Raw genomic sequence first — 26,609 nt, 5'->3', positions numbered from 1 at the left:
GAGAAACAGAGTGTCTGAAACAGAGGGTCTGAAACAGAGGGGCTGAAACAGAGGGCGCGAAACAGAGGGTCTGAAACAGAGGGTCTGAAACAGGGGGGCTGAAACAGAGGGGCTGAAACAGAGGGTCTGAAACAGAGGGGCTGAAAGAGAGGGCGAGAAACAGGGGTTGAAACAGAGGGGCTGAAACAGAGGGTCTGAAACAGAGGGTCTGAAACAGAGGGGCTGAAACAGAGGGCGAGAAACAGAGGGTCTGAAACAGAGGAGCTGAAACAGACGGGCTGAAACAGAGGGTGAGAAACAGAGGGTCTGAAACAGAGGGGCTGAAACAGAGGGCGAGAAAAAGAGAGTCTGAAACAGAGGGCGAGAATCAGAGGTGCCGAAACAGAGGGCGAGAAACAGAGGGACCGATTCAGAGGGCGAGAAACAGAGGGTCTGAAACAGAGGGTCTGAAACAGAGGGTCTGAAACAGAGGGTCTGAAACAGAGGGGCTGAAACAGAGGTCGCGAAACAGAGGGCGCGAAACAAAGGGCGAGAAACAGAGTGTCTGAAGCAGAGGGGCTGTAACAGAGGGGCTGAAACAGAGGGTCTGAAACAGAGGGTGAGAAACAGATGGCGAGAAACAGAGAGGCTGAAACCGAGGGGCTGAAACAGAGGGGCTGAAACAGAGGGCGCGAAACAGAGGGTCTGAAACAGAGGCGAGAAACAAAGGGTCTGAAACAGAGGGTCTGAAACAGAGGGGCTGAAACAGAGGGCGCGAAACACAGGTCGCGAAACAGAGGGCGAGAAACAGAGGGTCTGAAACTGAGGGTCTGAAACAGAGGGGCTGAAACAGAGGGTCTGAAACAGAGGGGCTGAAACAGAGGGCGAGAAACAGAGGGGCTGAAACAGAGGGGCTGAAACAGAGGGTCTGAAACAGAGGGTGAGAAACAGAGGGCGAGAAACAGAGGGGCTGAAACAGAGGGGCTGAAACAGAGGGGCTGAAACAGAGGGTGCGAAACAGAGGGTCTGAAACAGAGGGCGAGAAACAGAGGGTCTGAAACAGAGGGTCAGAAACAGAGGGTCTGAAACAGAGGGGCTGAAACAGAGGGTCTGAAACAGAGGGCGAGAAACAGAGGGGGCGAAACAGAGGGCGCGAAACAGAGGGCGAGAAACAGAGGGTCTGAAACAGAGGGGCAGAAACAGAGGGGCTGAAACAGAGGGTCTGAAACAGAGGGTTGAAACAGAGGGCGAGAAACAGAGGGGCTGAAACAGAGGGGCTGAAACAGAGGGGCTGAAACAGAGGGTCTGAAACAGAGGGGCTGAAACAGAGGGCGAGAAACAGAGGGTCTGAAACAGAGGGGCTGAAACAGAGGGGCTGAAACAGAGGGTGAGAAACAGAGGGTCTGAAACAGAGGGCGAGAAACAGAGGGGCCGAAACAGAGGGCGAGAAACAGATGGGCCGAAACAGAGGGCGTGAAACAGAGGGTCTGAAACAGAGGGTCTGAAACAGAGGGTCTGAAACAGAGGGTGCGAAACTGAGGCCGCGAATCAGAGGGCGCGAAACAGAGGGCGTGAAACAGAGGGCGAGAAACAGAGAGGCTGAAACAGAGGGGCTGAAACAGAGTGGCTGAAACAGAGGGCGCGAAACAGAGGGTCTGAAACAGAGGGGGCGAAAAAGAGGGCGAGAAACAGAGTGTCTGAAACAGAGGGTCTGAAACAGAGGGGCTGAAACAGAGGGTCTGAAACAGAGGGTCTTAAACCGAGGGTCTGAAACAGAGGGCGAGAAACAGAGGTGCCGAAACAGACGGCGAGAAACAGAGTGTCTGAAACAGAGGGTCTGAAACAGAGGGGCTGAAACAGAGGGCGCGAAACAGAGGGTCTGAAACAGAGGGTCTGAAACAGGGGGGCTGAAACAGAGGGGCTGAAACAGAGGGTCTGAAACAGAGGGGCTGAAAGAGAGGGCGAGAAACAGGGGTTGAAACAGAGGGGCTGAAACAGAGGGTCTGAAACAGAGGGTCTGAAACAGAGGGGCTGAAACAGAGGGCGAGAAACAGAGGGTCTGAAACAGAGGAGCTGAAACAGACGGGCTGAAACAGAGGGTGAGAAACAGAGGGTCTGAAACAGAGGGGCTGAAACAGAGGGCGAGAAAAAGAGAGTCTGAAACAGAGGGCGAGAATCAGAGGTGCCGAAACAGAGGGCGAGAAACAGAGGGACCGATTCAGAGGGCGAGAAACAGAGGGTCTGAAACTGAGGGTCTGAAACAGAGGGGCTGAAACAGAGGGTCTGAAACAGAGGGGCTGAAACAGAGGGCGAGAAACAGAGGGGCTGAAACAGAGGGGCTGAAACAGAGGGTCTGAAACAGAGGGTGAGAAACAGAGGGCGAGAAACAGAGGGGCTGAAACAGAGGGGCTGAAACAGAGGGGCTGAAACAGAGGGTGCGAAACAGAGGGTCTGAAACAGAGGGCGAGAAACAGAGGGTCTGAAACAGAGGGTCTGAAACAGAGGGGCTGAAACAGAGGGCGAGAAACAGAAGGGCTGAAACAGAGGGCGAGAAACAGAGGGGCTGAAACAGAGGGGCTGAAACAGAGGGTCTGAAACAGAGGGTCTGAAACAGAGGGCACGAAACAGAGGGCGCGAAACAGAGGGTCTGAAACAGAGGTTGAGAAACAGAGGGTCTGAAACAGAGGGGCTGAAACAGAGGGCGAGAAAAAGAGGGTGTGAAACAGAGTGCGAGAAACAGAGGGGCCGAAACAGAGGGTGAGAAACAGAGGGTCTGAAACAGAGGGGCTGAAACAGAGGGCGCGAAACAGAGGGCGCGAAACAAAGGGCGAGAAACAGTGGGTCTGAAACAGAGGGGCTGAAACAGAGGGGCTGAAACAGAGGGTCTGAAACAGAGGGGCTGAAACAGAGGGCGAGAAACAGAGGGGCTGAAACAGAGGGGCTGAAACAGAGGGGCTGAAACAGACGGTCTGAAACAGAGGTGAGAAACAGAGGGCGAGAAACAGAGGGGCTGATACAGAGGGGCTGAAACAGAGGGGCTGAAACAGAGGGCGCGAAACAGAGGGTCTGAAACAGAGTGCGAGAAACAGAGGGTCTGAAACAGAGGGTCTGAAACAGAGGGGCTGAAACAGAGGGCGCGAAACAGAGGGCGCGAAACAGAGGACGAGAAACAGAGGGTCTGAAACAGAGGGGCTGAAACAGAGGGGCTGAAACAGAGGGTCTGAAACAGAGGGGCTGAAACAGAGGGCAAGAAACAGAGGGGCTGAAACAGAGGGTCTGAAACAGAGTGGCTGAAACAGAGGGCTTGAAACAGAGGGTCTGAAACAGAGGGGCTGAAACAGAGGGGCTGAAACAGAGGGCGAGAAACAGAGGGTCTGAAACAGAGGGCAAGAAACAGAGGCCGCGAATCAGAGGGTGCGAAACAGAGGGCGAGAAACAGAGGGCGAGTAACAGAGTGGCTGACACAGAGGGGCTGAAACAGAGGGGCTGAAACAGAGGGCGCGAAACAGAGGGTCTGAAACAGAGGGCGTGAAACAGAGGGTCTGACACAGAGGGTCTGAAACAGAGGGTCTGAAACAGAGGGTCTGAAACAGAGGGCGAGAAACAGAGGTGCCGAAACAGACGGCGAGAAACAGAGGGTCTGAAACAGAGGGTCTGAAACAGAGTGGCTGAAACAGAGGGCGCGAAACAGAGGGCGCGAAACAGAGGGTCTGAAACAGAGGTACTGAAACAGAGGGGCTGAAACAGAGGGGCTGAAACAGAGGGTCTGAAACAGAGGGGCTGAAACAGAGGGCGAGAAACAGGGGTTGAAACTAAGGGGCTGAAACAGAGGGTCTGAAAGAGAGGGGCTGAAACAGAGGGCGAGAAACAGAGGGGCCGACACAGAGGGCGAGAAACCGAGGGTCTGAAACAGAGGGGCTGAAACAGAGGGGCTGAAACAGAGGGTGAGAAACAGAGGGTCTGAAACAGAGGGGCTGAAACAGAGGGCGCGAAACAGAGGGCGCGAAACAGAGGGTCTGAAACAGAGGTCGCAAAACAGAGGGGCTGAAAAAGAGTGGCTGAAACAAAGGGTCTGAAACCGAGGGTCTGACACAGAGGGTCTGAAACAGAGTGTATGAAACAGAGGGTCTGAAACAGAGGGGCTGAAACAGAGGGTCTGAAACAGGGGGTCTGAAACAGAGGGGCTGAAACAGAGGGTCTGAAACAGAGTGGCTGAAACAGAGGGCTTGAAACAGAGGGTCTGAAACAGAGGGGCTGAAACAGAGGGGCTGAAACAGAGGGCGAGAAACAGAGGGTCTGAAACAGAGGGCGAGAAACAGAGGCCGCGAATCAGAGGGTGCGAAACAGAGGGCGAGAAACAGAGGGCGAGAAACAGAGTGGCTGACACAGAGGGGCTGAAACAGAGGGGCTGAAACAGAGGGCGCGAAACAGAGGGTCTGAAACAGAGGGCGTGAAACAGAGGGTCTGACACAGAGGGTCTGAAACAGAGGGTCTGAAACAGAGGGTCTGAAACAGAGGGCGAGAAACAGAGGTGCCGAAACAGACGGCGAGAAACAGAGGGTCTGAAACAGAGGGTCTGAAACAGAGTGGCTGAAACAGAGGGAGCGAAACAGAGGGCGCGAAACAGAGGGTCTGAAACAGAGGTACTGAAACAGAGGGGCTGAAACAGAGGGGCTGAAACAGAGGGTCTGAAACAGAGGGGCTGAAACGGAGGGCGAGAAACAGGGGTTGAAACTAAGGGGCTGAAACAGAGGGTCTGAAACAGAGGGTCTGAAACAGAGGGGCTGAAACAGAGGGCGAGAAACAGAGGGGCCGACACAGAGGGCGAGAAACCGAGGGTCTGAAACAGAGGGGCTGAAACAGAGGGGCTGAAACAGAGGGTCTGAAACAGGGGGTCTGAAACAGAGGGGCTGAAACAGAGGGTCTGAAACAGAGTGGCTGAAACAGAGGGCTTGAAACAGAGGGTCTGAAACAGAGGGGCTGAAACAGAGGGGCTGAAACAGAGGGCGAGAAACAGAGGGTCTGAAACAGAGGGCGAGAAACAGAGGCCGCGAATCAGAGGGTGCGAAACAGAGGGCGAGAAACAGAGGGCGAGAAACAGAGTGGCTGACACAGAGGGGCTGAAACAGAGGGGCTGAAACAGAGGGCGCGAAACAGAGGGTCTGAAACAGAGGGCGTGAAACAGAGGGTCTGACACAGAGGGTCTGAAACAGAGGGTCTGAAACAGAGGGTCTGAAACAGAGGGCGAGAAACAGAGGTGCCGAAACAGACGGCGAGAAACAGAGGGTCTGAAACAGAGGGTCTGAAACAGAGTGGCTGAAACAGAGGGCGCGAAACAGAGGGCGCGAAACAGAGGGTCTGAAACAGAGGTACTGAAACAGAGGGGCTGAAACAGAGGGGCTGAAACAGAGGGTCTGAAACAGAGGGGCTGAAACGGCGGGCGAGAAACAGGGGTTGAAACTAAGGGGCTGAAACAGAGGGTCTGAAACAGAGGGTCTGAAACAGAGGGGCTGAAACAGAGGGCGAGAAACAGAGGGGCCGACACAGAGGGCGAGAAACCGAGGGTCTGAAACAGAGGGGCTGAAACAGAGGGGCTGAAACAGAGGGTGAGAAACAGAGGGTCTGAAACAGAGGGGCTGAAACAGAGGGCGCGAAACAGAGGGCGCGAAACAGAGGGTCTGAAACAGAGGGTCTGAAACAGAGGGGCTGAAAAAGAGTGGCTGAAACAAAGGGTCTGAAACAGAGGGTCTGACACAGAGGGTCTGAAACAGAGGGTATGAAACAGAGGGTCTGAAACAGAGGGGCTGAAACAGAGGGTCTGAAACAGGGGGTCTGAATCCGAGGGTCTGAAACAGAGGGCGAGAAACAGAGGGGCCAAAACAGACGCCGAGAAACAGAGGGTCTGAAACAGAGGGTCTGAAACAGATGGGCTGAAACAGCGGGGCAGAAACAGAGGGTCTGAAACAGAGGGTCTGAAACAGAGGGCGAGAAACAGAGGGGCTGAAACAAAGGGGCTGAAACAGAGGGGCTGAAACAGAGGGTCTGAAACAGAGGGGCTGAAACAGAGGGCGAGAAACAGAGGGTTTGAAACAGAGGGCGAGAAACAGAGGGGCCGAAACAGAGTGCCCGAAACAGAGGGGCCGACACAGAGGGCGAGAAACAGAGGGTCTTAAACAGAGGGGCTGAAACAGAGGGTCTGAAACAGAGGGTGAGAAACAGAGGGTCTGAAACAGAGGGGCTGAAACAGAGGGCGAGAAAAAGAGGGTCTGAAACAGAGTGCGAGAAACAGAGGGGCCGAAACAGAGGGTGAGAAACAGAGGGTCTGAAACAGAGGGGCTGAAACAGAGGTCGCGAAACAGAGGGCGCGAAACAAAGGGCGAGAAACAGAGGGTCTGAAGCAGAGGGGCTGTAACAGAGGGGCTGAAACAGAGGGGCTGAAACAGAGGGTGAGAAACAGAGGGTCTGAAACAGAGGGGCTGAAACCGAGGGGCTGAAACAGAGGGGCTGAAACAGAGGGCGCGAAACAGAGGGTCTGAAACAGAGGCGAGAAACAGAGGGTCTGAAACAGAGGGTCAGAAACAGAGGGTCTGAAACAGAGGGGCTGAAACAGAGGGTCTGAAACAGAGGGCGAGAAACAGAGGGGGCGAAACAGAGGGCGCGAAACAGAGGGCGAGAAACAGAGGGTCTGAAACAGAGGGGCAGAAACAGAGGGGCTGAAACAGAGGGTCTGAAACAGAGGGTTGAAACAGAGGGCGAGAAACAGAGGGGCTGAAACAGAGGGGCTGAAACAGATGGCTGAAACAGAGGGTCTGAAACAGAGGGGCTGAAACAGAGGGCGAGAAACAGAGGGTCTGAAACAGAGGTGCTGAAACAGAGGGGCTGAAACAGAGGGTGAGAAACAGAGGGTCTGAAACAGAGGGCGAGAAACAGAGGGGCCGAAACAGAGGGCGAGAAACAGATGGGCCGAAACAGAGGGCGTGAAACAGAGGGTCTGAAACAGAGGGTCTGAAACAGAGGGGTGAAACAGAGGGTGCGAAACTGAGGCCGCGAATCAGAGGGCGCGAAACAGAGGGCGTGAAACAGAGGGCGAGAAACAGAGAGGCTGAAACAGACGGGCTGAAACAGATTGGCTGAAACAGAGGGCGCGAAACAGAGGGTCTGAAAGAGAGGGGGCGAAAAAGAGGGCGAGAAACAGAGTGTCTGAAACAGAGGGTCTGAAACAGAGGGGCTGAAACAGAGGGTCTGAAACAGAGGGTCTTAAACAGAGGGTCTGAAACAGAGGGCGAGAAACAGAGGTGCCGAAACAGACGGCGAGAAACAGAGTGTCTGAAACAGAGGGTCTGAAACAGAGGGGCTGAAACAGAGGGCGCGAAACAGAGGGTCTGAAACAGAGGGTCTGAAACAGGGGGGCTGAAACAGAGGGGCTGAAACAGAGGGTCTGAAACAGAGGGGCTGAAAGAGAGGGCGAGAAACAGGGGTTGAAACAGAGGGGCTGAAACAGAGGGTCTGAAACAGAGGGTCTGAAACAGAGGGGCTGAAACAGAGGGCGAGAAACAGAGGGGCCGACACAGAGGGCGAGAAACAGAGGGTCTGAAACAGAGGAGCTGAAACAGACGGGCTGAAACAGAGGGTGAGAAACAGAGGGTCTGAAACAGAGGGGCTGAAACAGAGGGCGAGAAAAAGAGAGTCTGAAACAGAGGGCGAGAAACAGAGGTGCCGAAACAGAGGGACCGATTCAGAGGGCGAGAAACAGAGGGTCTGAAACAGAGGATCTGAAACAGAGGGTCTGAAACAGAGGGGCTGAAACAGAGGGCGCAAAACAGAGGGCGCGAAACAAAGGGCGAGAAACTGAGGGTCTGAAACAGAGGGGCTGAAACAGAGGGGCTGAAACAGAGGGTCTGAAACAGAGGGTCTGAAACAGAGGGGCTGAAACAGAGGGCGAGAAACAGAGGGTCTGAAACAGAGGAGCTGAAACAGACGGGCTGAAACAGAGGGTGAGAAACAGAGGGTCTGAAACAGAGGGGCTGAAACAGAGGGCGAGAAAAAGAGAGTCTGAAACAGAGGGCGAGAAACAGAGGTGCCGAAACAGAGGGCGAGAAACAGAGGGACCGATTCAGAGGGCGAGAAACAGAGGGTCTGAAACAGAGGGTCTGAAACAGAGGGTCTGAAACAGAGGGGCTGAAACAGAGGGGCTGAAACAGAGGTCGCGAAACAGAGGGAACGAAACAAAGGGCGAGAAACAGAGTGTCTGAAGCAGAGGGGCTGTAACAGAGGGGCTGAAACAGAGGGTCTGAAACAGAGGGTGAGAAACAGATGGCGAGAAACAGAGAGGCTGAAACCGAGGGGCTGAAACAGAGGGGCTGAAACAGAGGGCGCGAAACAGAGGATCTGAAACAGAGGCGAGAAACAAAGGGTCTGAAACAGAGGGTCTGAAACAGAGGGGCTGAAACAGAGGGCGCGAAACACAGGTCGCGAAACAGAGGGCGAGAAACAGAGGGTCTGAAACAGAGGGTCTGAAACAGAGGGGCTGAAACAGAGGGTCTTAAACAGAGGGGCTGAAACAGAGGGCGAGAAACAGAGGGGCTGAAACAGAGGGGCTGAAACAGAGGGTCTGAAACAGAGGGTGAGAAACAGAGGGCGAGAAACAGAGGGGCTGAAACAGAGGGGCTGAAACAGAGGGGCTGAAACAGAGGGTGCGAAACAGAGTGTCTGAAACAGAGGGCGAGAAACAGAGGGTCTGAAACAGAGGGTCTGAAACAGAGGGGCTGAAACAGAGGGCGAGAAACAGAAGGGCTGAAACAGAGGGCGAGAAACAGAGGGGCTGAAACAGAGGGGCTGAAACAGAGGGTCTGAAACAGAGGGTCTGAAACAGAGGGCACGAAACAGAGGGCGCGAAACAGAGGGTCTGAAACAGAGGTTGAGAAACAGAGGGTCTGAAACAGAGGGGCTGAAACAGAGGGCGAGAAAAAGAGGGTGTGAAACAGAGTGCGAGAAACAGAGGGGCCGAAACAGAGGGTGAGAAACAGAGGGTCTGAAACAGAGGGGCTGAAACAGAGGGCGCGAAACAGAGGGCGCGAAACAAAGGGCGAGAAACAGTGGGTCTGAAACAGAGGGGCTGAAACAGAGGGGCTGAAACAGAGGGTCTGAAACAGAGGGGCTGAAACAGAGGGCGAGAAACAGAGGGGCTGAAACAGAGGGGCTGAAACAGAGGGGCTGAAACAGACGGTCTGAAACAGAGGTGAGAAACAGAGGGCGAGAAACAGAGGGGCTGAAACAGAGGGGCTGAAACAGAGGGGCTGAAACAGAGGGCGCGAAACAGAGGGTCTGAAACAGAGTGCGAGAAACAGAGGGTCTGAAACAGAGGGTCTGAAACAGAGGGGCTGAAACAGAGGGCGCGAAACAGAGGGCGCGAAACAGAGGACGAGAAACAGAGGGTCTGAAACAGAGGGGCTGAAACAGAGGGGCTGAAACAGAGGGTCTGAAACAGAGGGGCTGAAACAGAGGGCGAGAAACAGAGGGGCTGAAACAGAGGGTCTGAAACAGAGTGGCTGAAACAGAGGGCTTGAAACAGAGGGTCTGAAACAGAGGGGCTGAAACAGAGGGGCTGAAACAGAGGGCGAGAAACAGAGGGTCTGAAACAGAGGGCGAGAAACAGAGTCCGCGAATCAGAGGGTGCGAAACAGAGGGCGAGAAACAGAGGGCGCGTAACAGAGTGGCTGACACAGAGGGGCTGAAACAGAGGGGCTGAAACAGAGGGCGCGAAACAGAGGGTCTGAAACAGAGGGCGTGAAACAGAGGGTCTGACACAGAGGGTCTGAAACAGAGGGTCTGAAACAGAGGGTCTGAAACAGAGGGCGAGAAACAGAGGTGCCGACACAGAGGGTCTGAAACAGAGGGTCTGAAACAGAGTGGCTGAAACAGAGGGCGCGAAACAGAGGGCGCGAAACAGAGGGTCTGAAACAGAGGTACTGAAACAGAGGGGCTGAAACAGAGGGGCTGAAACAGAGGGTCTGAAACAGAGGGGCTGAAACAGAGGGCGAGAAACAGGGGTTGAAACTAAGGGGCTGAAACAGAGGGTCTGAAACAGAGGGGCTGAAACAGAGGGCGAGAAACAGAGGGGCCGACACAGAGGGCGAGAAACCGAGGGTCTGAAACAGAGGGGCTGAAACAGAGGGGCTGAAACAGAGGGTGAGAAACAGAGGGTCTGAAACAGAGGGGCTGAAACAGAGGGCGCGAAACAGAGGGCGCGAAACAGATGGTCTGAAACAGAGGTCGCAAAACAGAGGGGCTGAAAAAGAGTGGCTGAAACAAAGGGTCTGAAACCGAGGGTCTGACACTGAGGGTCTGAAACAGAGTGTATGAAACAGAGGGTCTGAAACAGAGGGGCTGAAACAGAGGGTCTGAAACAGGGGGTCTGAAACAGAGGGGCTGAAACAGAGGGTCTGAAACAGAGTGGCTGAAACAGAGGGCTTGAAACAGAGGGTCTGAAACAGAGGGGCTGAAACAGAGGGGCTGAAACAGAGGGCGAGAAACAGAGGGTCTGAAACAGAGGGCGAGAAACAGAGGCCGCGAATCAGAGGGTGCGAAACAGAGGGCGAGAAACAGAGGGCGAGAAACAGAGTGGCTGACACAGAGGGGCTGAAACAGAGGGGCTGAAACAGAGGGCGCGAAACAGAGGGTCTGAAACAGAGGGCGTGAAACAGAGGGTCTGACACAGAGGGTCTGAAACAGAGGGTCTGAAACAGAGGGTCTGAAACAGAGGGCGAGAAACAGAGGTGCCGAAACAGACGGCGAGAAACAGAGGGTCTGAAACAGAGGGTCTGAAACAGAGTGGCTGAAACAGAGGGCGCGAAACAGAGGGCGCGAAACAGAGGGTCTGAAACAGAGGTACTGAAACAGAGGGGCTGAAACAGAGGGGCTGAAACAGAGGGTCTGAAACAGAGGGGCTGAAACGGAGGGCGAGAAACAGGGGTTGAAACTAAGGGGCTGAAACAGAGGGTCTGAAACAGAGGGTCTGAAACAGAGGGGCTGAAACAGAGGGCGAGAAACAGAGGGGCCGACACAGAGGGCGAGAAACCGAGGGTCTGAAACAGAGGGGCTGAAACAGAGGGGCTGAAACAGAGGGTGAGAAACAGAGGGTCTGAAACAGAGGGGCTGAAACAGAGGGCGCGAAACAGAGGGCGCGAAACAGAGGGTCTGAAACAGAGGGTCTGAAACAGAGGGGCTGAAAAAGAGTGGCTGAAACAAAGGGTCTGAAACAGAGGGTCTGACACAGAGGGTCTGAAACAGAGGGTATGAAACAGAGGGTCTGAAACAGAGGGGCTGAAACAGAGGGTCTGAAACAGGGGGTCTGAATCCGAGGGTCTGAAACAGAGGGCGAGAAACAGAGGGGCCAAAACAGACGCCGAGAAACAGAGGGTCTGAAACAGAGGGTCTGAAACAGATGGGCTGAAACAGCGGGGCTGAAACAGAGGGTCTGAAACAGAGGGTCTGAAACAGAGGGCGAGAAACAGAGGGGCTGAAACAAAGGGGCTGAAACAGAGGGGCTGAAACAGAGGGGCTGAAACAGAGGGGCTGAAACAGAGGGCGAGAAACAGAGGGTCTGAAACAGAGGGCGAGAAACAGAGGGGCCGAAACAGAGTGCCCGAAACAGAGGGGCCGACACAGAGGGCGAGAAACAGAGGGTCTGAAACAGAGGGTCTGAAAAAGAGGGTCTGAAACAGAGGGTGAGAAACAGAGGGTCTGAAACAGAGGGGCTGAAACAGAGGGCGAGAAAAAGAGGGTCTGAAACAGAGTGCGAGAAACAGAGGGGCCGAAACAGAGGGTGAGAAACAGAGGGTCTGAAACAGAGGGGCTGAAACAGAGGTCGCGAAACAGAGGGCGCGAAACAAAGGGCGAGAAACAGAGGGTCTGAAGCAGAGGGGCTGTAACAGAGGGGCTGAAACAGAGGGGCTGAAACAGATGGTGAGAAACAGATGGCGAGAAACAGAGGGGCTGAAACCGAGGGGCTGAAACAGAGGGGCTGAAACAGAGGGCGCGAAACAGAGGGTCTGAAACAGAGGGTCTGAAACAGAGGGGCTGAAACAGAGGGTCTGAAACAGAGGGCGAGAAACAGAGGGGGCGAAACAGAGGGCGCGAAACAGAGGGCGAGAAACAGAGGGTCTGAAACAGAGGGGCAGAAACAGAGGGGCTGAAACAGAGGGTCTGAAACAGAGGGTTGAAACAGAGGGCGAGAAACAGAGGGGCTGAAACAGAGGGGCTGAAACAGATGGCTGAAACAGAGGGTCTGAAACAGAGGGGCTGAAACAGAGGGCGAGAAACAGAGGGTCTGAAACAGAGGGTCTGAAACAGAGGGGCTGAAACAGAGGGTGAGAAACAGAGGGTCTGAAACAGAGGGCGAGAAACAGAGGGGCCGAAACAGAGGGCGAGAAACAGATGGGCCGAAACAGAGGGCGTGAAACAGAGGGTCTGAAACAGAGGGTCTGAAAGAGAGGGGCTGAAACAGAGGGTGCGAAACTGAGGCCGCGAATCAGAGGGCGCGAAACAGAGGGCGTGAAACAGAGGGCGACAAACAGAGAGGCTGAAACAGACGGGCTGAAACAGAGTGGCTGAAACAGAGGGCGCGAAACAGAGGGTCTGAAAGAGAGGGGGCGAAAAAGAGGGCGAGAAACAGAGTGTCTGAAACAGAGGGTCTGAAACAGAGGGGCTGAAACAGAGGGTCTGAAACAGAGGGTCTTAAACCGAGGGTCTGAAACAGAGGGCGAAAAACAGAGGTGCCGAAACAGACGGCGAGAAACAGAGTGTCTGAAACAGAGGGTCTGAAACAGAGGGGCTGAAACAGAGGGCGCGAAACAGAGGGTCTGAAACAGAGGGTCTGAAACAGGGGGGCTGAAACAGAGGGGCTGAAACAGAGGGTCTGAAACAGAGGGGCTGAAAGAGAGGGCGAGAAACAGGGGTTGAAACAGAGGGGCTGAAACAGAGGGTCTGAAACAGAGGGTCTGAAACAGAGGGGCTGAAACAGAGGGCGAGAAACAGAGGGGCCGACACAGAGGGCGAGAAACAGAGGGTCTGAAACAGAGGAGCTGAAACAGACGGGCTGAAACAGAGGGTGAGAAACAGAGGGTCTGAAACAGAGGGGCTGAAACAGAGGGCGAGAAAAAGAGAGTCTGAAACAGAGGGCGAGAAACAGAGGTGCCGAAACAGAGGGCGAGAAAGAGAGGGACCGATTCAGAGGGCGAGAAACAGAGGGTCTGAAACAGAGGGTCTGAAACAGAGGGTCTGAAACAGAGGGGCTGAAACAGAGGGCGCGAAACAGAGGGCGCGAAACAAAGGGCGAGAAACTGAGGGTCTGAAACAGAGGGGCTGAAACAGAGGGGCTGAAACAGAGGGTCTGTAACAGAGGGGCTGAAACAGAGGGCGAGAAACAGAGGGGCTGAAACAGAGGGGCTGAAACAGAGGGGCTGAAACAGACGGTCTGAAACAGAGGGTGAGAAACAGAGGGCGAGAAACAGAGGTGCTGAAACAGAGGGGCTGAAACAGAGGGTCTGAAACAGAGGGCGCGAAACAGAGGGCGCGAAACAGAGGGGCCGAAACAGAGGGTGGGAAACAGAGGGGCCGAAACAGAGGGTCTGAAACAGAGGGCGCGAACCAGAGGGCGCGAAACAGAGGGCGGGAAAGAGAGGGGCCGAAACAGAGGGTCTTAAGCAGAGGGCGCGAAACAGAGGGCGCGAAACAGAGGGCGAGAAACAGAGGGTCTGAAACAGAGGGTCTGAAACAGAGGGGCTGAAACAGAGGGCGCCAAACAGAGGGGCCGAAACAGAGAGCGAGAAACAGAGGGGCCGAAACAGAGGGCGAGAAACAGAGGGTCTGAAACAGAGGGTCTGAAACAGAGGGGCTGAAACAGAGGGCGCGAAACAGAGGGCGCGAAACAGAGTGCGCGAAACAGAGGGCGCGAATCAGAGGGCGCGAAACAGAGGGCGAGAAACAGAGGGTCTGAAACAGAGGTGCTGAAACAGAGGTGCTGAAACAGAGGGTCTGAAACAGAGGGGCTGAAACAGAGGGCGAGAAACAGAGGGGCTGAAACAGAGGGTGAGAAACAGAGGGTCTGAAACAGAGGGCGCGAAACAGAGGGCACGAAACAGAGGGCGCGAAACAGAGTGTCTGAAACAGAGGGGCTGAAACAGAGGACGAGAAACAGAGGGTCTGAAACAGAGGGTCTGAAACAGAGGTTCTGAAACAGAGGGTCTGAAACAGAGGGTCTGAAACAGAGGGCGCGAAACTGAGGGGCCGAAACAGAGGGCGAGAAACAGAGGGGCTGAAACAGACGGCGAGAAACAGAGGGTCTGAAACAGAGGGTCTGAAACAGAGTGGCTGAAACAGAGGGGCTGAAACAGAGGGTCTGAAACAGAGGGGCTGAAACAGAGGGCGAGAAACAGAGGGGCTGAAACAGAGGGCGAGAAACACAGGGCCTGAAACAGAGGGGCTGAAACAGAGGGCGCGAAACAGAGCGCGCGAAACAGAGGGTCTGAAACAGAGGGGCCGAAACAGAGGGCGAGAAACAGAGGGTCTGAAACAGAGGGTCTGAAACAGAGGGGCTGAAACAGAGGGCGCGAAACAGAGGGCGCGAAACAGAGGGCGCAAAACTGAGGGGCTGAAACAGAGGGGCTGAATCAGAGGGGCTGAAACAGAGGGGCTGAAACAGAGGGCGCGAAACAGAGGGTCTGAAACAGAGGGCGCGAAACAGAGGGCGAGAAACAGAGGGTCTGAAACAGAGGGTCTGAAACAGAGGGGCTGAAACATAGGGTCTGAAACAGAGGGGCTGAAACAGAGGGCAAGAAACAGAGGGGCTGAAACAGAGGGCGAGAAACAGAGGGTCTGAAACAGAGGGTCTGAAACAGAGGGTCTGAAACAGAGGGCGAGTAACAGAGGGTCTGATACAGAGGGGCTGAAACAGAGGGCGAGAAACAGAGGGTCTGAAACAGAGGGGCTGAAACAGAGGGCGAGAAACAGAGGGTCTGAAACAGAGGGTCTGAAACAGAGGGTCTGAAACAGAGGGGCTGAAACAGAGGGGCTGAAACAGAGGGGCTGAAACAGAGGGCGAGAAACAGAGGGGCTGAAACAGAGGGCGAGAAACAGAGGGTCTGAAACAGAGGGTCTGAAACAGAGGGGCTGAAACAGAGGATCTGAAACAGAGGGTCTGAAACAGAGGGCGTGAAACAGAGGGCGCGAAACAGAGGGCGAGAAACAGAGGGGCTGAAACAGAGGGCGAGAAACAGAGGGTCTGAAACAGAGGGTCTGAAACAGAGGGTCTGAAACAGAGGGTCTGAAACAGAGGGGCTGAAACATAGGGCGCGCAACAGAGGGCGCGAAACAGAGGGCGAGAAACAGAGGTTCTGAAACAGAGGGGCTGAAACAGAGGGTCTGAAACAGAGGGGCTGAAACAGAGGGCGAGAAACAGAGGGGCTGAAACAGAGGGGCTGAAACAGATGGTCAGAAACAGAGGGTCTGAAACAGAGGGGCTGAAACAGAGGGCGAGCAACAGAGGGTCTGATACAGAGGGCGAGAAACAGAGGGGCCGAAACAAAGGGCGAGAATCAGAGGGGCCGACACAGCGGGCGACAAACAGAGGGTCTGAAACAGAGGGGCTGAAACAGAGGGGCCGAAACAGAGGGTGAGAAACAGAGGGTCTGAAACAGAGGGTCTGAAACAGAGGGCGAGAAACAGAGGGGCCGAAACAGACGGCGAGAAACAGAGGGGCCGAAACAGAGGGCGAGAATCAGAGGGGCCGACACAGCGGGCGACAAACAGAGGATCTGAAACAGAGGGTCTGAAACAGAGGGGCCGAAACAGAGGGTGAGAAACAGAGGGTCTGAAACAGAGGGTCTGAAACAGAGGGCGAGAAACAGAGGGGCCGAAACAGACGGCGAGAAACAGAGGTGCCGAAACAGAGGGCAAGAAACAGAGGGTCTGAAACAGAGGGGCTGAAACAGAGGGCGAGAAACAGAGGTCACGAAACAGAGGGCGAGAAACAGAGGGTCTGAAACAGAGGGGCTGAAACAGAGGGGCTGAAACAGAGGGTCTGAAACAGAGGGGCTGAAACAGAGGGCGAGAAACAGAGGGGCTGAAACAGAGGGGCTGAAACAGAGGGTCTGAAACAGAGAGTGAGAAACAGAGGGTCTGAAACAGAGGGTCTGAAACAGAGGGCGAGAAACAGAGGGGCCGAAACAGACGGCGAGAAACAGAGGGGCCGAAACAGAGGGCGAGAATCAGAGGGGCCGACACAGCGGGCGACAAACAGAGGGGCTGAAACAGAGGGGCTGAAACAGAGGGGCTGAAACTGAGGGGCTGAAACAGAGGGGCTGAAACAGAGGGTCTGAAAGAGAGGGCGAGAAACAGAGGGGCCGAAACAGACGGCGAGAAACAGAGGTGCCGAAACAGAGGGCAAGAAACAGAGGGTCTGAAACAGAGGGGCTGAAACAGAGGGCGAGAAACAGAGGTCACGAAACAGAGGGCGAGAAACAGAGGGTCTGAAACAGAGGGTCTGAAACAGAGGGGCTGAAACAGAGGGTCTGAAACAGAGGGGCTGAAACAGAGGGCGAGAAACAGAGGGGCTGAAACAGAGGGGCTGAAACAGAGGGTCTGAAACAGAGAGTGAGAAACAGAGGGCGAGAAAGAGAGGGGCTGAAACAGACGGGCTGAAACAGAGGGTCTGAAACAGAGGGGCTGAAACAGAGGGCGCGAAACAGAGGGTCTGAAACAGAGGCGAGAAACAGAGGGTCTGAAACAAAGGGTCTGAAACAGAGGGGTTGAAACAGAGGGGCTGAAACAGAGGGGCTGAAACAGAGGGGCTGAAACAGAGGGCGAGAAACAGAAGGGCTGAAACAGAGGGCAAGAAACAGAGGGCCTGAAACAGAGGGTCTGAAACAGAGGGTCTGAAACAGAGGGCGAGAAACAGAGGGGCCGAAACAGAGGACGAGAAACAGAGGGGCTGAAACAGAGGGCGAGAAACAGAGGGTCTGAATCAGAGGGTCTGAAACAGAGGGTCTGAAACAGAGGGGCTGAAACAGACGGCGCGAAACAGAGGGCGCGAAACAGAGGGCGAGAAACAGAGGGTCTGAAACAGAGGGACTGAAACAGAGGGGCTGAAACAGAGGGTCTGAAACAGAGGGGCTGAAACAGAGGGCGAGAAACATAGGGGCTGAAACAGAGGGGCTGAAACAGAGGGGCTGAAACAGAGGGTCTGAAACAGAGGGCGCAAAACAGAGGGCGAGAAACAGTGGACGAGAAACAGACGGGCTGAAACAGAGGGGCTGAAACAGAGGGGCTGAAACAGAGGGTCTGAAACAGAGGGCGTGAAACAGAGGGCGAGAAACAGTGGACGAGAAACAGAGGGGCTGAAACAGAGGGCGAGAAACAGAGGGTCTGAAACAGAGGGTCTGAAACAGAGGGGCTGAAACAGAGGGGCTGAAACAGAGCGCGAGAAACAGAGGGGCTGAAACAGAGGGCGAGAAACAGAGGATCTGAAACAGAGGGTCTGAAACAGAGGGCACGAAACAGAGGGCGCGAAACAGAGGGTCTGAAACAGAGGGTCTGAAACAGAGGGCGCGAAACTGATGTGCCGAAACAGAGGGCGAGAAACAGATGGGCCGAAACAGACGGCGAGAAACAGAAGGTCTGAAACAGAGGGTCTGAAACAGAGGGGCTGAAACAGAGGGGCTGAAACAGAGGGTCTGAAACAGAGGGGCTGAAACAGAGGGCGAGAAACAGAGGGGCCGAAACAGAGGGCGAGAAACAGAGGGGCTGAAACAGAGGGTCTGAAACAGAGGGGCTGAAACAGAGGGCGCGAAACAGAGGGCGCGAAACAGAGGGCGAGAAACAGAGGGGCCGAAACAGAGGGCGAGAATCAGAGGGGCCGACACAGCGGGCGTCAAACAGAGGGTCTGAAACAGAATGGCTGAAACAGAGGGGCCGAAACAGAGTGTGAGAAACAGAGGGTCTGAAACAGAGGGTCTGAAACAGAGGGCGAGAAACAGAGGGGCCGAAACAGAATGGCTGAAACAGAGGGGCCGAAATAGAGGGCGTGAAACAGAGGGCGAGAAACAGAGGGTCTGAAACAGAGGGTTTGAAACAGAGGGCGCGAAACAGAGCGCGCGAAACGGAGGGTCTGAAACAGAGGGGCCGAAACAGAGAGCGAGAAACAGAGGGTCTCAAACAGAGGGACTGAAACAGAGGGTCTGAAACAGAGGGTCTGAAACAGAGGGGCTGAAACAGAGGGTGTGAAACAGGGGTTGAGACAGAGGGGCTGAAACAGAGGGTCTGAAAGAGAGGGTCTGAAACAGAGGGGCTGAAACAGAGGGCGAGAAACAGAGGGTCTGATACAGAGGGGCTGAAACAGAGGGCGACAAACAGAGGGTCTGAAACAGAGGGTCTGAAACAGAGGGTCTGAAACAGAGGGGCTGAAACAGAGGGTCTGAAACAGAGGGGTTGAAACAGAGGGCGAGAAACAGAGAGGCTGAAACAGAGGGCGAGAAACAGAGGGCGAGAAACAGAGGGTCTGAAACAGAGGGTCTGAAACAGAGGGACTGAAACAGAGGGGCTGAAACAGTGGGTCTGAAACAGAGGGGCAGAAACAGAGGGCGAGAAACAGAGGGCGCGAAACAGAGGGCGAGAAACAGTGGGGCTGAAACAGAGGGCGAGAAACAGAGGGTCTGAAACAGAGGGTCTGAAACAGAGGGTCTGAAACAGAGGGGCTGAAACAGAGGGCGCGAAACAGAGGGCGCGAAACAGAGGGCGAGAAACAGAGGGTCTGAATCAGAGGGGCTGAAACAGAGGGGCTGAAACAGAGGGTCTGAAACAGAGGGGCTGAAACAGAGGGCGAGAAACAGAGCGACTGAAACAGAGGGGCTGAAACAGATGGTCTGAAACAGAGGGTCTGAAACAGAGGGTCTGAAACAGAGGGCGAGAAACAGAAGGTCTGAAACAGAGGGCAAGAAACAGAGGGCCTGAAACAGAGGGTCTGAAACAGAGGGGCTGAAACAGAGGGCAAGAAACAGAAGGGCTGAAACAGAGGGCAAGAAACAGAGGGCGAGAAACAGAGGGCGTGAAACAGAGGGGCTGAAACAGAGGGCGACAAACAGAGGGTCTGAAACAGAGGGTCTGAAACAGAGGGTCTGAAATAGAGGGGCTGAAACACAGGGGCTGAAACAGAGGGTCTGAAACAGAGGGTCTGAAACAGAGTGGCTGAAACAGAGGGCGAGAAACAGAAGGTCTGAAACAGTGGGCGAGAAACAGAGGGTACCGAAACAGAGGTCGAGAATCCGAGGGGCCGACACAGCGGGCGACAAACAGAGGGTCTGAAACAGAGGGGCTGAAACAGAGGGGCCGAAACAGAGGGTGAGAAACAGAGGGTCTGAAACAGAGGGTCTGAAACAGAGGGCGAGAAACAGAGGGGCTGAAACAGACGGCGAGAAACAGAGGTGCCGAAACAGAGGGCGAGAAACAGAGGGTCTGAAACAGAGGTGCTGAAACAGAGGGCGACAAACAGAGGGTCTGAAACAGAGGGTCTGAAACAGAGGGGCTGAAACAGAGGGTCTGAAACAGAGGGGCTGAAACAGAGGGCGAGAAACAGAGGGGCTGAAACAGAGGGCGAGAAACAGAGGGTCTGAAACAGAGGGGCTGAAACAGAGTGTCTGAAACAGAGGGGCTGAAACAGAGGGCGCGAAACAGAGGGCGCGAAACAGAGGGCGAGAAACAGAGGGGCTGAAACAGAGGGCGAGAAACAGAGGGTCTGAAAGAGAGGGTCTGAAACAGAGGGTCTGAAACAGAGGGGCTGAAACAGAGGGCGCGAAACAGAGGGCGCGAAACAGAGGGCGAGAAACAAAGGGTCTGAAACAGAGGGGCTGAAACAGAGGGGCTGAAACAGAGGGTCTGAAACAGAGGGGCTGAAACAGAGGGCGAGAAACAGAGGGGCTGAAACAGAGGGGCTGAAACAGAGGGTCTGAAACAGAGGGTCTGAAACAGAGGGGCTGAAACAGAGGGCGTGAAACAGAGGGTCTGAAACAGAGGGCGAGAAACAGAGGTGCCGAAACAGAGGGCGAGAATCAGAGGGGCCGACACAGCGGGCGTCAAACAGAGGGTCTGAAACAGAATGGCTGAAACAGAGGGGCCGAAACAGAGGGTGAGAAACAGAGGGTCTGAAACAGAGGGGCTGAAACAGAGGGCGAGAAACAGAGGGGCCGAAACAGACGGCGAGAAACAGAGGTGCCGAAACAGAGGGCGAGAAACAGAGGGTCTGAAACAGAGGGGCTGAAACAGAGGGCGCGAAACAGAGGGCGAGAAACAGTGGACGAGAAACAGAGGGGCTGAAACACAGGACGCGAAACAGAGGGCGAGAAACAGAGGGTCTGAAACAGAGGGTCTGAAACAGAGGGGCTGAAACAGAGGGTCTGAAACAGAGGGGCTGAAACAGAGGGCGAGAAACAGAGGGGCTGAAACAGAGGGCGAGAAACAGAGGGTCTGAAACAGAGGGTCTGAAACAGAGGGCACGAAACAGAGGGCGCGAAACAGAGGGTCTGAAACAGAGGGTCTGAAACAGAGGGCGCGAAACTGATGTGCCGAAACAGAGGGCGAGAAACAGATGGGCCGAAACAGACGGCGAGAAACAGAAGGTCTGAAACAGAGGGTCTGAAACAGAGGGGCTGAAACAGAGGGGCTGAAACAGAGGGTCTGAAACAGAGGGGCTGAAACAGAGGGCGCGAAACAGAGGGCGCGAAACAGAGGGCGAGAAACAGAGGGTCTGAATCAGAGGGGCTGAAACAGAGGGACTGAAACAGAGGGTCTGAAACAGAGGGGCTGAAACAGAGGGCGAGAAACAGAGGGACTGAAACAGAGGGGCTGAAACAGATGGTCTGAAACAGAGCGTCTGAAACAGAGGGTCTGAAACAGAGGGGCTGAAACAGAGGGCGAGAAACAGAAGGTCTGAAACAGAGGGCAAGAAACAGAGGGCCTGAAACAGAGGGTCTGAAACAGAGGGGCTGAAACAGAGGGCAAGAAACAGAAGGGCTGAAACAGAGGGCAAGAAACAGAGGGTGAGAAACAGAGGGCGTGAAACAGAGGGGCTGAAACAGAGGGCGACAAACAGAGGGTCTGAAACAGAGGGTCTGAAACAGAGGGTCTGAAACAGAGGGGCTGAAACAGAGGGCGAGAAACAGAGGGGCTGAAATAGAGGGGCTGAAACAAAGGGTCTGAAACAGAGGGTGAGAAACAGAGGGCGAGAAACAGAGGGGCTGAAACAGAGGGGCTGAAACAGAGGGGCTGAAACAGAGGGGCTGAAACAGAGGGCGCGAAACAGAGGTCGCGAAACAGAGGGCGAGAAACAGAGGGTCTGAAATAGAGGGGCTGAAACACAGGGGCTGAAACAGAGGGTCTGAAACAGAGGGTCTGAAACAGAGTGGCTGAAACAGAGGGCGAGAAACAGAAGGTCTGCAACAGTGGGCGAGAAACAGAGGGTACCGAAACAGAGGTCGAGAATCGGAGGGGCCGACACAGCGGGCGACAAACAGAGGGTCTGAAACAGAGGGGCTGAAACAGAGGGGCCGAAACAGAGGGTGAGAAACAGAGGGTCTGAAACAGAGGGTCTGAAACAGAGGGCGAGAAACAGAGGGGCCGAAACAGACGGCGAGAAACAGAGGTGCCGAAACAGAGGGCGAGAAACAGAGGGTCTGAAACAGAGGTGCTGAAACAGAGGGCGACAAACAGAGGGTCTGAAACAGAGGGTCTGAAACAGAGGGGCTGAAACAGAGGGTCTGAAACAGAGGGGCTGAAACAGAGGGCGAGAAACAGAGGGGCTGAAACAGAGGGCGAGAAACAGAGGGTCTGAAACAGAGGGGCTGAAACAGAGTGTCTGAAACAGAGGGGCTGAAACAGAGGGCGCGAAACAGAGGGCGCGAAACAGAGGGCGAGAAACAGAGGGGCTGAAACAGAGGGCGAGAAACAGAGGGTCTGAAAGAGAGGGTCTGAAACAGAGGGGCTGAAACAGAGGGGGCGAAACAGAGGGCGCGAAACAGAGGGCGAGAAACAAAGGGTCTGAAACAGAGGTGCTGAAACAGAGGGGCTGAAACAGAGGGTCTGAAACAGAGGGGCTGAAACAGAGGGCGAGAAACAGAGGGGCTGAAACAGAGGGGCTGAAACAGAGGGTCTGAAACAGAGGGTCTGAAACAGAGGGGCTGAAACAGAGGGCGTGAAACAGAGGGTCTGAAACAGAGGGCGAGAAACAGAGGGGCCGAAACAGAGGGCGAGAATCAGAGGGGCCGACACAGCGGGCGTCAAACAGAGGGTCTGAAACAGAATGGCTGAAACAGAGGGGCCGAAACAGAGGGTGAGAAACAGAGGGTCTGAAACAGAGGGTCTGAAACAGAGGGCGAGAAACAGAGGGGCCGAAACAGACGGCGAGAAACAGAGGTGCCGAAACAGAGGGCGAGAAACAGAGGGTCTGAAACAGAGGGTCTGAAACAGAGGGCGCGAAACAGAGTGCGAGAAACAGTGGACGAGAAACAGAGGGGCTGAAACAGAGGACGCGAAACAGAGGGCGAGAAACAGAGGGTCTGAAACAGAGGGTCTGAAACAGAGGGGCTGAAACAGAGGGTCTGAAACAGAGGGGCTGAAACAGAGGGCGAGAAACAGAGGGGCTGAAACAGAGGGCGAGAAACAGAGGGTCTGAAACAGAGGGTCTGAAACAGAGGGCACGAAACAGAGGGCGCGAAACAGAGGGTCTGAAACAGAGGGTCTGAAACAGAGGGCGCGAAACTGATGTGCCGAAACAGAAGGCGAGAAACAGATGGGCCGAAACAGACGGCGAGAAACAGAAGGTCTGAAACAGAGGGTCTGAAACAGAGGGGCTGAAACAGAGGGGCTGAAACAGAGGGTCTGAAACAGAGGGGCTGAAACAGAGGGCGAGAAACAGAGGGGCCGAAACAGAGGGCGAGAAACAGAGGGTCTGAAACAGAGGGGCTGAAACAGAGGGGCTGAAACAGAGGGTGCGAAACAGAGGGTAAGAAACAGAGGGTAAGAAACAGAGGGGCTGAAACATAGGGAGAGAAACAGAGGGTCTGAAACAGAGGGCGAGAAACAGAGGGTCTGAAACAGAGGGTTTGAAACAGAGGGCGCGAAACAGAGCGCGCGGAACGGAGGGTCTGAAACAGAGGGGCCGAAACAGAGGGCGAGAAACAGAGGGTCTGAAACAGAGGGTCTGAACAGAGGGTCTGAAACAGAGGGTCTGAAACAGAGGGGCTGAAACATAGGGCGCGAAACAGAGAGCGCGAAACAGAGGGCGAGAAACAGAGGTTCTGAAACAGAGGGGCTGAAACAGAGGGCGAGAAACAGAGGGGCTGAAACAGAGGGGCTGAAACAGAGGGTCTGAAACAGAGGGTGAGAAACAGAGGGCGAGAAACAGAGGGGCCGAAACAGAATGGCTGAAACAGAGGGGCCGAAATAGAGGGCGCGAAACAGAGGGCGAGAAACAGAGGGTCTGAAACAGAGGGTTTGAAACAGAGGGCGCGAAACAGAGCGCGCGAAACGGAGGGTCTGAAACAGAGGGGCCGAAACAGAGAGCGAGAAACAGAGGGTCTCAAACAGAGGGACTGAAACAGAGGGTCTGAAACAGAGGGTCTGAAACAGAGGGGCTGAAACAGAGGGTGTGAAACAGGGGTTGAGACAGAGGGGCTGAAACAGAGGGTCTGAAAGAGAGGGTCTGAAACAGAGGGGCTGAGACAGAGGGCGAGAAACAGAGGGTCTGATACAGAGGGGCTGAAACAGAGGGCGACAAACAGAGGGTCTGAAACAGAGGGTCTGAAACAGAGGGTCTGAAACAGAGGGGCTGAAACAGAGGGTCTGAAACAGAGGGGTTGAAACAGAGGGCGAGAAACAGAGAGGCTGAAACAGAGGGCGAGAAACAGAGGGCGAGAAACAGAGGGTCTGAAACAGAGGGTCTGAAACAGAGGGACTGAAACAGAGGGGCTGAAACAGTGGGTCTGAAACAGAGGGGCAGAAACAGAGGGCGAGAAACAGAGGGCGCGAAACAGAGGGCGAGAAACAGTGGGGCTGAAACAGAGGGCGAGAAACAGAGGGTCTGAAACAGAGGGTCTGAAACAGAGCGTCTGAAACAGAGGGGCTGAAACAGAGGGCGCGAAACAGAGGGCGCGAAACAGAGGGCGAGAAACAGAGGGTCTGAATCAGAGGGGCTGAAACAGAGGGGCTGAAACAGAGGGTCTGAAACAGAGGGGCTGAAACAGAGGGCGAGAAACAGAGGGACTGAAACAGAGGGGCTGAAACAGATGGTCTGAAACAGAGGGTCTGAAACAGAGGGTCTGAAACAGAGGGCGAGAAACAGAAGGTCTGAAACAGAGGGCAAGAAACAGAGGGCCTGAAACAGAGGGTCTGAAACAGAGGGGCTGAAACAGAGGGCAAGAAACAGAAGGGCTGAAACAGAGGGCAAGAAACAGAGGGCGAGAAACAGAGGGCGTGAAACAGAGGGGCTGAAACAGAGGGCGACAAACAGAGGGTCTGAAACAGAGGGTCTGAAACAGAGGGTCTGAAACAGAGGGGCTGAAACAGAGGGCGAGAAACAGAGGGGCTGAAATAGAGGGGCTGAAACAAAGGGTCTGAAACAGAGGGTGAGAAACAGAGGGCGAGAAACAGAGGGGCTGAAACAGAGGGGCTGAAACAGAGGGGCTGAAACAGAGGGGCTGAAACAGAGGGCGCGAAACAGAGGTCGCGAAACAGAGGGCGAGAAACAGAGGGTCTGAAATAGAGGGGCTGAAACACAGGGGCTGAAACAGAGGGTCTGAAACAGAGGGTCTGAAACAGAGTGGCTGAAACAGAGGGCGAGAAACAGAAGGTCTGAAACAGTGGGCGAGAAACAGAGGGTACCGAAACAGAGGTCGAGAATCCGAGGGGCCGACACAGCGGGCGACAAACAGAGGGTCTGAAACAGAGGGGCTGAAACAGAGGGGGCGAAACAGAGGGTGAGAAACAGAGGGTCTGAAACAGAGGGTCTGAAACAGAGGGCGAGAAACAGAGGGGCTGAAACAGACGGCGAGAAACAGAGGTGCCGAAACAGAGGGCGAGAAACAGAGGGTCTGAAACAGAGGTGCTGAAACAGAGGGCGACAAACAGAGGGTCTGAAACAGAGGGTCTGAAACAGAGGGGCTGAAACAGAGGGTCTGAAACAGAGGGGCTGAAACAGAGGGCGAGAAACAGAGGGGCTGAAACAGAGGGCGAGAAACAGAGGGTCTGAAACAGAGGGGCTGAAACAGAGTGTCTGAAACAGAGGGGCTGAAACAGAGGGCGCGAAACAGAGGGCGCGAAACAGAGGGCGAGAAACAGAGGGGCTGAAACAGAGGGCGAGAAACAGAGGGTCTGAAAGAGAGGGTCTGAAACAGAGGGTCTGAAACAGAGGGGCTGAAACAGAGGGCGCGAAACAGAGGGCGCGAAACAGAGGGCGAGAAACAAAGGGTCTGAAACAGAGGGGCTGAAACAGAGGGGCTGAAACAGAGGGTCTGAAACAGAGGGGCTGAAACAGAGGGCGAGAAACAGAGGGGCTGAAACAGAGGGGCTGAAACAGAGGGTCTGAAACAGAGGGTCTGAAACAGAGGGGCTGAAACAGAGGGCGTGAAACAGAGGGTCTGAAACAGAGGGCGAGAAACAGAGGTGCCGAAACAGAGGGCGAGAATCAGAGGGGCCGACACAGCGGGCGTCAAACAGAGGGTCTGAAACAGAATGGCTGAAACAGAGGGGCCGAAACAGAGGGTGAGAAACAGAGGGTCTGAAACAGAGGGGCTGAAACAGAGGGCGAGAAACAGAGGGGCCGAAACAGACGGCGAGAAACAGAGGTGCCGAAACAGAGGGCGAGAAACAGAGGGTCTGAAACAGAGGGTCTGAAACAGAGGGCGCGAAACAGAGGGCGAGAAACAGTGGACGAGAAACAGAGGGGCTGAAACACAGGACGCGAAACAGAGGGCGAGAAACAGAGGGTCTGAAACAGAGGGTCTGAAACAGAGGGGCTGAAACAGAGGGTCTGAAACAGAGGGGCTGAAACAGAGGGCGAGAAACAGAGGGGCTGAAACAGAGGGCGAGAAACAGAGGGTCTGAAACAGAGGGTCTGAAACAGAGGGCACGAAACAGAGGGCGCGAAACAGAGGGTCTGAAACAGAGGGTCTGAAACAGAGGGCGCGAAACTGATGTGCCGAAACAGAGGGCGAGAAACAGATGGGCCGAAACAGACGGCGAGAAACAGAAGGTCTGAAACAGAGGGTCTGAAACAGAGGGGCTGAAACAGAGGGGCTGAAACAGAGGGTCTGAAACAGAGGGGCTGAAACAGAGGGCGCGAAACAGAGGGCGCGAAACAGAGGGCGAGAAACAGAGGGTCTGAATCAGAGGGGCTGAAACAGAGGGACTGAAACAGAGGGTCTGAAACAGAGGGGCTGAAACAGAGGGCGAGAAACAGAGGGACTGAAACAGAGGGGCTGAAACAGATGGTCTGAAACAGAGCGTCTGAAACAGAGGGTCTGAAACAGAGGGGCTGAAACAGAGGGCGAGAAACAGAAGGTCTGAAACAGAGGGCAAGAAACAGAGGG

Source organism: Chiloscyllium punctatum, chromosome 48 (genome assembly GCF_047496795.1).
Source record: "Chiloscyllium punctatum isolate Juve2018m chromosome 48, sChiPun1.3, whole genome shotgun sequence".
Lineage (NCBI taxonomy): Eukaryota > Metazoa > Chordata > Chondrichthyes > Orectolobiformes > Hemiscylliidae > Chiloscyllium > Chiloscyllium punctatum.
Note: the sequence above shows the minus strand (reverse complement) of the source record.